The sequence below is a fragment of the Vicugna pacos genome, chromosome 9, assembly GCF_048564905.1.
Source record: "Vicugna pacos chromosome 9, VicPac4, whole genome shotgun sequence".
NCBI classification, from domain to species: Eukaryota; Metazoa; Chordata; class Mammalia; order Artiodactyla; family Camelidae; genus Vicugna; species Vicugna pacos.
The window spans coordinates 74,539,157-74,552,001 of NC_132995.1; the positions used below are offsets into that span (position 1 = coordinate 74,539,157).

At 50.3% G+C, this 12,845-nt stretch overlaps 1 protein-coding gene across 2 annotated transcripts in view; it reads left to right on the forward strand.

Annotated features, from left to right (window-relative positions):
* Positions 1 to 2,524: 2,524 nt before the first annotated feature.
* The window catches only part of BCAR3 (BCAR3 adaptor protein, NSP family member), a 188,138-nt gene continuing 177,817 nt past the window's right edge, over positions 2,525 to 12,845 (forward strand). The window contains exon 1 of one of the 2 annotated variants that reach the window (XM_072968184.1): positions 2,525 to 2,757. The gene's annotated coding sequence lies outside the window, so the exon portion shown is untranslated. The remainder of the gene's footprint in view (positions 2,758 to 12,845) is intronic. The other variant, XM_031680425.2, reaches the window with a different exon arrangement.

The window sequence follows — 12,845 nt, forward strand, 5'->3', positions numbered from 1 at the left end:
GATTAACAGAGTAAGTTGCAGTACATCCTAGTGGGAGAAATCGTAAGGCAATAAGAGCTCCAAAAAGTCTTAAACTTTTCAATATTCCTGTTGTTAGTACTAGTATTTATATTATTCTTCTGAAATTCTTAGCTATATGTAAAACAAGCAAAATAAGTAATTATGTTAAGTTAATAGAAACCAAGAATTTCACTGTAAGAGACAGGTGCAAATACAGAATTTAAAAATTTAGTAATCATTTTATCATCTTAAACTGAATAGAAAATATTAGTGTGAACTGTTGATACCTTTACATATTTTGAAATTCTGTTTCCTAGTTCTGCCCACTAAAAAGGCTTAGAAACAATGACAAATCAAATGGAACGTGTTCCCCTAGTGGCGTTTTATAGTCCCTTAATATTATTTCACCTCCACTAAATGGAACCAGGGCTTCTTGGGGAAAAGGATGGTTCTGGTTTGAGACAGGAAATGCATGTGATCAGCCTGGAACATCACAACATACCTGAAATTCCTAGAGTCCCACTGAAAGTACTCAGAAGTCAACTTGTCAAGGCTCCCACTGGCCCCGAATGGGACAATTTACACATGAACAAGAATAACTGGAAAGGATCGAAACACATGAGTCATGTTGAAAATTCACAAGTTCATAAATGATGCTCAAGGGAAAAAAAAAACACCACTGGATGATGTTAGGAGGCCAACCCATTGTTCTGAAAACAGGCAAGTAAACAGAAAGAATCTACCTGTGCCATATGAATTGAACTTCAGAGTAGCCAAACCACAGAGGAGGGCAGGCTGCTTTTCGCAGAAGTATTCCACCAGTGATTAAGAAGGAATGTCATTTACTTGACAGGCCCTGAAATAAATGATGGTTCTAGGTGAAGGTGATAATAGTAGTTCCTAAGATGGCCATAACAAAGTACCGCAGACTGGGAGCTTAAAGAAGAAATTTAATGTCCCACAGTCCTGGAGTCTAGAGTCTGAAGTCACGGTGCTGGCAGGGCCTGCTCCCCCGGGACGCCAGGAGGGGTCCTCCCTTTCCTCTTCTAGCTTCTGGTGTTTGTCAGCAAACCGTGGCATTCCTAGGCTTGTAGGAGTAACACTCCAGCGCCTGCCTCTGTGGTCACATGACCGTCTTCTCTCTGAGTCTGTCGTCGCCAAATGTTCCTCTTGTAAGGGCTGGATTAGGTAATCACTTAACCTGATTACCTCCATGGGCAGGGGGGTTAGGACCTCAGCATACCTTTTGGGACACAATTAATTACAATCATCCAGGGCAGCGAGTATCACAGGAAGGCACATTATTGCCAAAGAATTAGACCCAAATGAAACCAAGGCTCGATCTAACTACCAATTTACAGGACACAGAAGGGACTGGAGAGCTTGCTATAAAATACCACAGGAAGATCAGCAAAGTCAAAGTGTGAGTAATTCTACAGGACAAATGATTTGGTTTCGTCAGCAAATAAACTGCAAGGGAAAAACAGAGAAACCTGTGAATTAAAATGAACATAACAGATGCAGCAACGAAATGCAATGTATAGCTCTCATTTGGAAATCTGAATACTTACTAGGTATTTAATGACATAGAGGGGTTGTTGACAAGGTTTAAAAACATAATGGTGTGGTGGTACTGTTTGAAAGAGAGAGAGTTCGTAACTGAGGAGAATACATACCCTCAGAGAAAATGACGTATGTTTGGAAGGAGGGTGGGGGGTGGGTTAGACATGAAACAGGATTAGCCGTGTTCATTAAGGAAGCTTGGTGCTGGGTGCATGGGAGTTCATTATACTATCTATATGCTAAATTTTTCCAGAATATAAAATTATAAAAATAAAATGCAGTGCGTTAATTCAGTGCTTCTCAGCTTCGGGAAGTGTCAGAATCTGCCTTCTGAAGATTCTCCCGTCCCCAGACTCACTGAAACTTACTGTTCAATACGCTTTTCCAGGATATTGAGTTTCTCTTTTCAGAATCATCCACTGCAGCTTGATTGATGACGGAGAAGTTTTGTTTGTTGGAAGCTCTGGTCTAGCTGACAGGAATATTTTTCATTAGGCAAGAAGGAATTTTTAAAAATTCCTCTTATTACAAAAGGACCATGTACATACACAAGGTAAAAAAGAAAATCTCAAAAGAGCCAAAAAGTAAGATCACGCCTCCCAGAGCCTCCACTGTGCCAAGTTTCTTGTGAATCACTCCACAGGTTTTTTCTAAGCATATACAAAAATAAACGCGATTTGGACCTTACTGCAAATACTGTCTGCAACTTGCCTTTTTTTTTTTCACCCCGCAGTCTATCTTAGAGACCTTTCCGTAGCAACAAATACAGATCCTCTTCTTTTTTTATTCCACTGTGTGAAAATACCGTTATTTATTTCGGCCCCCAATTGGCAATCGTTCCCCCAGTTATTTCCTCTTACAGATAACGTTGCCATGCACCTTCTTGTACACACAGAGAAAAGGAATTTTGTTGAAAAGCTGCATTTCTTAAGGAAACTCCTCCTTCATTCTTTCAGCTTGGGGCAGGACACTCCCTGTGGTATGAAGCAATCACGCGGCAAACCTCCAGGCCCCGACCGACCGTAGCACCTTGCGGCTCCCCAGCCGCTGGGAGGGCAGGAGCGTGCCTGGCTTCCAAGGCGTGGGGACGCTGAAGGCAGACAGCTGCCCCGGCCCGGCGGGACGGATGCCCCCCGCACCTCGTGTGTGACGCGCCAGCCGGGGAGAGGCGAAGCGTTGGCATCAAGCCACCAGGTAAGTGTGCTGGTTTGCAAGGAGCCTGGGGCTGAGGCACGTTAAACGTGCCTGGGTTCACCGGGACGCAACTCTTCCGTGGGTGAGATGTTTAAAGTTACGACGGTAAACTGCTGACATGGCCAGTGCCTCTGATGGCCAAGAGTGGTCAGTGCTCAGTGTCTCCTCTGTGAAAGGCGGCGTGCTGAGTGGGCAAGCAAAGTAAGATTTCATTTCAGTTCATCCTTTGAAAACAAAAAGCAACAAACAACCTACGGTTTGTGTTTAATTCTCTGGAAGTCCTCTGTGTCACTGAGGCTTTCTTCCTTGCCCCGTGGGACTTTATGTGGCATCTCTTGCCAGAAATCGGAATTTCCTGGCAAGGAAGAGAGGCAATTTGACCAACTCGGACACAGACAAATACATTTCACCTCAACAAAGCTTTTCAGGTGTCACTGAAGATGTGTGAGAAACCAGAGAGCGGGCTCGAGAAAAGGCTCTTTTAAAACGTGCTCTCCGGGTGGTGGCTTTAGTAGAGCTCCTGCAACCTGATCTCAGGTCAGATAAGTTCAGGACGTGGCTTCCCTGAGGAGAGCTTTACTGACCACGGGGACGGGCTTGGGAGGCGGTCAACGTCTCAGCTCAGGCGGGGGGGCTTCCTTTGCACACTGGACAGTAAGGGTCAGGGCTCAGAGCAAAACGCATGCGGCTTGATTTGTTTCTCCTCTTTAAAAAAAAAAGCGCTCACGGTGCCTGAAAAGCTGATAAGGGCTTATCTACAGTCTCTTGCTGACCAGTGTATTTTGGAGCTGTTCCTTACTGCTCTTACGTGCCTTTGTGAAATCCGGCCCGTCCGCAGTTCCTCAAAGACGAGCACATGCTTATTGTGAAGGGATCGATAAGGCTTTTGCTCATGTGACAAGTCTGCTGGTTCCATAATGTCATTTGGCTTCAGAGCAGACAGAGGACACTAGGAAAGCGTTGCACTGGTGGCACTTGGGGTGGAGATTCAAGCGAGGAGTGGGGTGACGGGTTGTGGGGAAAGGGCTGAACCTTGGGAAAGGGTGGAGGGCCTGTGAGTTCACCAGAGGAAGCGCAGAAGAAGCTGGCTAGAAGTAGAGGTCTGTGTAAAAACATCTCTTAAAGCATTAACATCAAGGAGAAAGAGGAAAGGAGGAAAAGCGCTAATAAAGGTGTGGTGCTGGGGTGGGGGCGGACGCCTAGGGCACGCTGGTGAGCCTGGGCACAGGGCTCTGCACACCGTCCACGCTGGTTCTCGGGCCCGAGGGGCAGAAGCTGTAGTGAGCAGACCCAGGGGAGACCAGTCTCCAGGTTTCATGGGTCCATGGAAAGACATCTGTCCAGAGACCAAGTGGATTAGGTCCTATCTGAGAAGGACCCTGATTCTCCAGGCGTTCATCCAGGGAAGCTTTCTTTTTGCTGCCCCCCAGCCCACTCCCCGCAGGGGTGTCCCGTTTCCCATCACCTGTCCAGTCTCCCTGGACAGCTTTTACGTTCTGAGCTAGTTCAGTTCCATAGAGAAGCTTTTTTGTTAAGCATTCACTAGCGTGGAAGATTTTTTTTCATCCTATGAGATTCTTTCAAGACTTTTGACATTGACAAGAGGCTCTCAGTGAGCCTCAGAACGACTGAGCCCTTCGGCTGCCTGAAGACCTGCAACGCCATCCCTGTGATTGCAGATTCAAATGCAGGGATCTTTTCAGTCAATGAGAGGAGACATTAGAAAGGGGTATAGTGTCCTCCCTTCCTGCCTTTGGGGTCTGTTCTCCCACGTAAATTGTTGCTTGTAGTCAATCTTGATTCTAATTCCTCTGAACAGATCAACTTCCTACAGAGGCAGAATAACAAGGGGGCCTGGTTCAGGAGTCAGGAGACCTGGGTTCAGTGTTGCTTCCACCACGGATTACCCCACATGCCCTGTGGCACATCCTTCAGTATTTCCCCTTAAGTAAAAATGAAGGCTTTAAGTCAAGATGCACAAAGATTTCAACAACCTGAAAGAAGGGCTGAAACTGATGACGTTAACCTGAAAACAACCAGTTGCAGACATAAACGCCAGGAAAGAGCTAGCATCGCTGTTCCTATAGAAAAGGTCTTGTTGCTTCTGAAGGTGAGCCCGGAGTGAGCTGTGGCCACCGGTGGAGCTGAATCACAGGTGGCATCTGGAGAGGCTCGGCTCCCAGAGGAAGGTTGGGGTCCTGTGCTCTGCTCTGGCCACGACACCTCCTGCCTCCAGGCTCACATCTGCCTCGACTACTCCCTCCCACTTAGCAATCAGAGTGGTTGTTCCTAAAAGCTAAGTTTGATTGTGTCACTCTCCTGCTTACAAGCCTTCCATAGCTCCCTGTTGCCCTCAGGAGAGTGACGTACAGTGTCCTTCATGATCTGACCCCTGCGGACCTCTCAAGCCTGTCTGATCTGTTATCCTCCCCTGACCCACGACCCTGACTCGTTCCAAACCACAGGCAGTTCCCAGAACTTCTCTCCCATCTCTGCCCTCTGGAGTGCAGTTCCCAAGGCACACACGCACACACACATACACACACACACACACCCCTGGACGCATCCCCTAGACGTTCAGAGCCCCCTGGGCTGGCCTCTGTCACAGCACCTCCCACACCATGCTGCAATTGCTTGAGAATACGCTCCCCGCCTCAGGATGTGAGCCCCTCGAGGCAGAGACTAAGCTTTTTCTGTGCATTCTCAGAGTCTACTTACTGTCTCCCTGGAAGGAACTCAGTAAATGTCTGTAGAATCAATGGAAGGCCAGCGGAACAACTGACAAACCCAAGTGCATTCAGAGAAGGGTGGGGAAATAAGGCTGAATGAGAACTGAAGGAGCCGAGCCTGGAAGGGCGTGTCGGGGAGGCCTGGCCGCTCCCCATCCTGCAAGGGCTGCCGTGGGCTTGGGGTGTGATCTGCTCTGGCCTCTCCAGGGAGCGGAGTTAGACTCTGGCCGGAGGGAGGCGGACGTGGTGTGGCGTAAGAAGCAGCGTCGGAGAACACTGTCACCTGCCGGTGTGGGTTCTGTGGGCAGGAGAAGGGGGCCTTGCAGCCAGGGTTGGCTTCCTGGTGCTCTAATGAGCTCCCTGGCCCTGTAGGCCCCCGCATTGTCTTGGGAGTGTGGTTCGAAGGATGTGTTGGGTGAGGCATTCACCCCAGAAACACTGAAGGTCCTACAGAACACAGCTTCTAAGATCTGCACGCTCCCCAAGTTCTCCAAGTGTGTGATCCTCTCATCTGGCCACAACGCCACACACTTTGCAAACTGAACAGACATTCTGATCCCTGACTTCTCTTCCTTAGCAGCCTCAGCGTGTTTTCCCTGATCCAGATCCACCCATGCCTCCTGGTCCACTCGTTAGTTCCACTGGGGAAGGAAGCAGGTACACGGAGAGGTTACATAACCCGCCCTAGTTTTCTCAGGATGATAAAAGGCAGGATCTTAATAGGGAACAGAACTCCCACACCCGGCATTAAAAAGGATGGCTTTTCCAGGTCCCTGGTGGCTTCATGAGCCAAGTTGTCCTATGAAGTTTCGCGTTTCGTACCATTTTCCCCTTTGTTCCATACCTGAAATTGAAGCACACAGCCATGGCAGAGTGGCTGTGGGGATGGGCTCTGGAACTGGATTGCCTGTGTGACCTCAGATAAATCACTTATCTTTCTGTGACTAACTCAGTTTCCTCATCTATAAAATGGATATAATAGTAGGATTAACCCTACAGGGTTGTAAAGATACAGTGAGAATGCAGAACATGGATATATTAAGTACTTAATTAACATTACCTTGTACAATTAGTACTGGATGAGGGCAGAACTTGAGGGTGAAGACAGCTGATTTCTCACACCAGTGCTGAAGGTGCAGGGCAGTGGTCTTCAGCTGTTCTCTGCTTGGCCTCGGAAGTTCCTCAGAGCTTCCGCTGGGAGCCTGGGCTGGGCGTAAGGGACCAGAGATGACAACCGTCGGCAAAGAAGGAGCAAGTGGGGCTGTGAGCACCCAGGTGGGGCTCCTCTGCTGCTGCCTGTGGTCCTGAAACAATTTGTTGATTGTCTAGAAAAATGAGGGTGCGCTGGGGTTTGCACCCACAGCCCAGTGTCCTCCCTCACTCCCAAATACAGGTCTTCCCACAGAATGGAGTTTGGATAAACTGTTGATAACCTTGGAGTCATTCGTTTCCCTTTCTCTGAAGTCGGGTAATCGTACCCTCTGATGCATTTCAGGGATGCTGCCAGGTTACATGCCATCCTACGTATATAGCACCTCCCCAGCCTGAGGGGCACCGTCAGAAAGGGGCAGTGTAGTGGCAGCAAAGATATCTTTGACTCTGAGCTCCCTCTTGGTAGGGCCACTGGAACTCCAGGCCCACTGAAGGCACAGCTTTAACCTGACAGAGTCCCAGTGGCCTCATGCTGTTTTTAGCAACCATTCAGGTCTTCTGGAGGCTGCAGTCAGAGCCACACTCTGCTCTGTCTGGATGGCCTGCACCCATCATCAGCGGCATTGCTGGCGCTGCCCCTCGCCTGGCAGTCCTCGCCTGGCAGTCCCCACCTGGGATGAGGCAGGCTCTCCCCCACCAAGGTCACAGCTCTTCTGTTAGATGCCTCAAAGGGCTCTCTTGCTGTTTCAGCTTAGAATCTTCTTTACCAAAGACTTGGGATCAATTCCCAATGGAATCTGGGCCAAGAGACAGTGAAGGCACCTCCCAGTTTACCTTGCTCAGAAGGCTTTCCTTCTTTCTCATGAGCCTGGACGGTACAGTCTATCACTGTTCCAGGATGAAGTCCGGCCTCCACCAGGGCCCTCCCCAGAGAAAAGATGCAGGGTGTGCTGCTCCCTTCTCTTTCTTGGTGTCAGAGTTTAATCTGGCATTCTGCAGCTCAGCTGCATTCCCAGCACCCTCATCAAACAGCTCTCCTGGTGGCCCTCGAGGTGGGCAGAGCTCCTGAAAGGACCCTGCCCGCTGGGCTCCTCTGGGACCCCCAGTCCACAGGTGCGGAAGTGCTGTGGGCTTTCTGCACCAGGGGAATTTTCCAAACCTGACGGAGTGTTATTACAAGGAAGGAATTCAAAATAAATTTCCTTTTCATAGATTCACAAAGCAGAAAAATCCTTAATGTTGATTTGGTTCATTCTGGCTCCAAGCAGGGTTAAACTCAGTAAGCGTCTAAACTTAAAAAGAAAGAGAAAAACACTTCCCAGAGACTGATACGCTACAATGCCTCCTTGTAAGTTGGAGGCTCCCCTCGCCCGCCGCCACAGTGGCCACACCAGTTCCTTCATGGTGCGACTCAAGCCCTTTGCCTGTTCAGTCCCTGAGGGGAATCAGAGGGAAGACGGTACCTGCCGTGGCCTTGGCTGTCTCCCATCACACACAGCGTAATTCTCTCTGCCTGAGTTCTTATCAGCCATCACCCACACAGACACACGTTCACACATCTCTACACACATACTTAGTTCTGAACTGTAATCACCTGTGTCTGCCTTGGCTCTTGGGCATGAAGGGGGAGCCCTGGGTGTGCAATACCATAGACATATTTCCCCCAAGAGATGCTTGTGCGGCAATCCAGACATTCTCATTGCTCTGCCTTTTAATTAGTTCAGGGAGTTGCAGCCTCATGGTGTGGGTGTGCTTGCCAGCTGTGCTGTTCGGGAAGTTATCTGGCCTGTGCTCGTCCCGCCTCCTCCCTCAGTGTCAGGAAATTACAGAGCTGGCTCTTTGCTTGTCTTGGAAGTGTGTGCACTGACCTTACCCCGCAGAGCCCCGGACACGCCAGGGCCTTTCTGAGCCAGTGCTTGGAGGCCCCTGGGGACCAGTGGGGTGACACTGATATCTCAGGTCTTGCAGCCTGCTGTCTGTCCTCGAGCGGGGAGAGAGGACGGCCTTTGGGCTAAAAGGGATTGTTTTCATCTGTGACTGTTCAAGGTCCCTTGGGGGACCTACTGCAGCGTGAGTGCCCCCAGGGGCCCAGAGGAGAGGTTTTATGACTCGAGGGAGACCTGCGTGTCTCCTGTGCAGGGCCCCATTCTGCATTCTGCCAGACACCTTATCCCCATGAAAGGACAGGCCCCAAAGAGCCCTTCCGGCCTTCCTCCCTCCACGCTGCCCTGTCTCCGCTCCCCCCACGGGTTTCTGGAATGGCAGCAGCAGAATCCAAAGCTCTCTCTGCTGCTGGCCTTTTGGTGTCAACTTTTCTTCTTCACACAGTCCCCCGCTTCCTTTGTTTCTGCGTTCTCCTCCAGGTGACCAGATCTCACTCTCGGCTCTCTTTTAGCTTCACTGCTTTACCGAGCACGTCCCCCTCTTTCCCTAGGCAGGTGCTGGGGTTTTCTTCTAGCCTCTCCCCTGGACACTTTTCAGCTTGTCCACATGGCCAGCCCCTCTCCCTGATTTGCTCATGTGAACCATGTAGGTTTCTACAGCACACTTCACAGCTGAAACCCACCAGGGTGCAGTTTTCTTTCCTGGCTTAGCTCACCCTTTGGCATGGGTTCCTCTCCCAGTTTCCTTCTATCTGCACATCTGCTTTTTGGCGGCTGTTCGCATTGCCTCCTGCCTCACTCGCCTTTTGGGCAGGGCTTCGGGCTTCCCTTCTTGGCACTTGGCTTCTCCAGGGGGTGCTTCTCTCTACAAACAGGGTCATTAATCACTGCCCTGCTGTTGACTCTGATGCTACAGTCTTGCAGGTAGCCACCTGCTCGCCAGTCACGTTGATTGTCACTGATGGTGACCTCAGCCAGGCCTGAAAGGCGCCAGCCCCACAATGTCCCTGTCCCTAGACTAAGACCACAAATTAAGGGGCTCAGAGCTCCTTGACGAACGGTGTTTTCCACACCTGGAAGTATGTACTTTTGTAACCTCTAATTTCAGATCTGCCTAATTGAAATGTTGTATTGGGTGTGATATTTATTTTTTTCAAAGTAACAGAGTAAATTGAACTTCATATGGATTTTCAAATTTTAATTTTATAAAGGAATCATGAATGCATTTACATGGTTTAAAACTCAGAAAGTATAGACTCTTATACAGCGAAAATTCCTCCTCCCAAGCTCCCCCTCCTCCTGCGCAGTTCCCACCCTGCGTAGGGGCACTGTGCGTAGCTTCTTGTGGATCCCTCTTAGTTCTTGATGGAGCTCGGTAGTCTGGCACCAGGTTCAAAACCAGTTGACTGCTTCGAAACCAGTGATGTGCTAGCTCATTAAACAGAAAAGGAGGCTTCTTCCTCCGTCACTTATTTGCCATTTGGGATCGAGGTGCCTGCCCCTCCCCCGCCGTGTGGCTGTAAATTCTGTCCTAAGGTCTTTCTCTTTCTCGGTCTCTACAACATAGCCTTTGTCGTGCTAGGAATTTTTGTCTCAGCCATCTTTGTCTACGTGTCATTGTTTCAGTGTCTTGAAGATTAAAGCAGATTCCATTACTTCGGAGCTTAGTGAATTGGCCCCAGTTGATCAGATAAGCACTAGAAAACTTCCCTGGAAACCTCCACCAGATAGACTTAGAAAGATCCAGCACAGCCCATTTATCGCGACAGGATTACGGCTGATACCGTCAAAATGGAGACCGTGTGGTTATCTAAACAACTTGAAGAGGGTTCTAAGGAGAGAGGAGTCAGGGGTGGCATGTGGGCAGGCAGGCGCGCTCAGCCTCAGGCTGGTGCACCCTGAAGCCAAGACCTTCTCTGGACAGAGCCCAGTGGCCCAGGCAGCAGAGTGACCAGCATTCCTATAGTCAGAAAGAAAAGCCCGGGCAGAGGAGTCTTTGAGGAGTTCTGGTTGCCCACCTCCTGGGACTCTCCCCCCTGGATCTGGCTGGAAAGGCATGTGGCAGCCTGGTCATTATCAGCACCACCTCTGAAACGGAGGAGGGTGGTCACCCTTCTACACACACACACATGCACACACACGTGCGTGCACGCACACACACAAACTTTGTCCCCAAACTACACTTCTCTGAAGTGCTTTTAATTCACTGACTCAGGTGGTCTAGACTGGTCTGGAGGGGTCCCCAGTGCTGTTCAATGGCTCCGCTGTGAAGCTAGAACCCCATCCCCTGAATAAACTTCCCTTGTGTTTGACCTGCTGCCCCGTTTCCCTGTGAGCTGGCACCGCGTTTGAAGATGCGCACTGGTGACCCCAGAGAGATAGCCCCAGGCGCCCCCAGACTCAGACTCACAAGAACGGAGGGTTGCTGAGGTCTCAGTGGGAGGCATTAACCTTCAGTCATAAGCAGCGAAAACCGGTATTCTTACATGGTGTGTATGATTTATGTAGTGATACAGTAAATACTTAATTAACAAGAAAATGTCTCTCCAAGCCATTCCCAGTGTCCTGTGGGTCACTGCACTTTGCATCAGAGGCAGATGAAGGGAAAGGAAGCACCTGCCTGGTCTGAAGGACACAATTACAACCTGTTTCCCCAGGAACAGCCCAGGAAGTCCGTCCTGGCCCATGCCTGGCAGGAAGCTCTCCAGCTTCTGAGCAGGGACAGCCATCCGGGGGGCTGCTTGGGCTCAGGGTGAGTTCCTGCTTGGACAGGAGACCCCACACACGTGCCACAGCCGGGAGGACACTTTCCCCAGAGGACTGTGGACGGGGCCTGGGGTCTGAGGCACAGAGAGGAGACTACAGAGTAAGGAATGAGTCTGCGGATAAAGATGATGGATGAGGCCTGAGAGCTGCTGGGTGGGAGGTGCCTGCGGGACGTCTGGGCGGAGGGCCAGTGACATCCACATGCGGGGGCCATCATCACATGAAATAAGGAGAAGAGATGGCACCCAGGAAGTGTGGGTGGGCTGAGACAGGGAGAGGCTAAGGATGGATGTCCACAGGTGAGCGGCCAGGACCTCTCTGGCCGGGTGCAGCCGGGGCAGGAGGGATGCTCTGAGACTCGGGCGTTACATCCCAGGGGTGAAGTCCTGACTGCTGTGGATGGGCTGTTCTGGGTGGAGGGCAGGGCTGTGGTAGGTGAAACCTGCTGTGGCAAGCAGGGGACAGGTGCCTATCTGAAGGATGGCCATCAGCCTTCACGTCCTAGTTGGTGTTCTCAGCCCTGCCCTCAGGCTGCCAGAGGTGGGTGGTGAGCAAGGAGAAATGAATGTGGACCTTTGCTGGAGCTTTCCAGATCCACACATGAACCGTGGGTCAGTGACCAGGTGGATGGGTGGCTTGTGGTCCAAGGCACACTGTCCTTGCTGGGCAGAGTCATGGTGGGTGATAGAGATGGATGGCGTCTGCAGTGTGCCTGAGCCCACAGTGCACTCCTGCCAGCCGGCTGCATACATCACTTCCCAGCTCCTCGTTCAGTGATGTCATGGTCACAGCCTGAAATCGGCCGTGGTGGGGGTATTTACACCGTGCAGATGGGCAAATGCTACACATCAGGGCTTTATTTTCCAGAGAGCCAGTTGTTAAACGTTTACTAGCACACCTCTCTGGGGTGGGGGAGTGAGGGTTGCATGTCGGCAAACGAAAAGGGATGAGTCTAAAATGAGGGGCCTTGAGTGCTAAGGAGTTTGGACGCTCTCCTGAGAGCTGTGGAAAGCCATTGAGAAGCAGTATAATTACAGCATATTGCTTGAGAGGGTGATGTTTGAAATCCACCTGCCTAGATTCAAATGCTTGCTCTACCACTTATTAGCTGTGTGACCTTGGGCAGGTTACTTAACCTCTCTGAGCCTTGATTTCCTCATCTGTGAAATGGGAGAAATAATGTCTGCTTCATAGGATAATTGTGAGCTTTAGATGAGTTTTACACGTAGAGCACTTGGAATAGAGCCTGGCGTGCAGTAAGTATTCAGTAAATGTTAGCTATTGTAGAAGTGTCCAGATCGTGCAATGACATGATCATAAGGGAAGCTCACAGCCGCGGGGGTGACAAGGATGGCTTCAAGAGAGAGTGGGCCTCAGGCTGCGTCTTGAAGGGTGTCTCTGCGGAGAGGAGGGAGGAGGACCTTAGGGGTGGAAGAAGCAGTGTGTGAGGAGAGCAAGGGTTTTCCCGAGAGTGTTGGGGTTAATGGGTTTTCAATAAACATGTGTCATGTGATTATTGAAATGTTTGGTTGATGCGGCTGGAATGAAAAATGGAAGA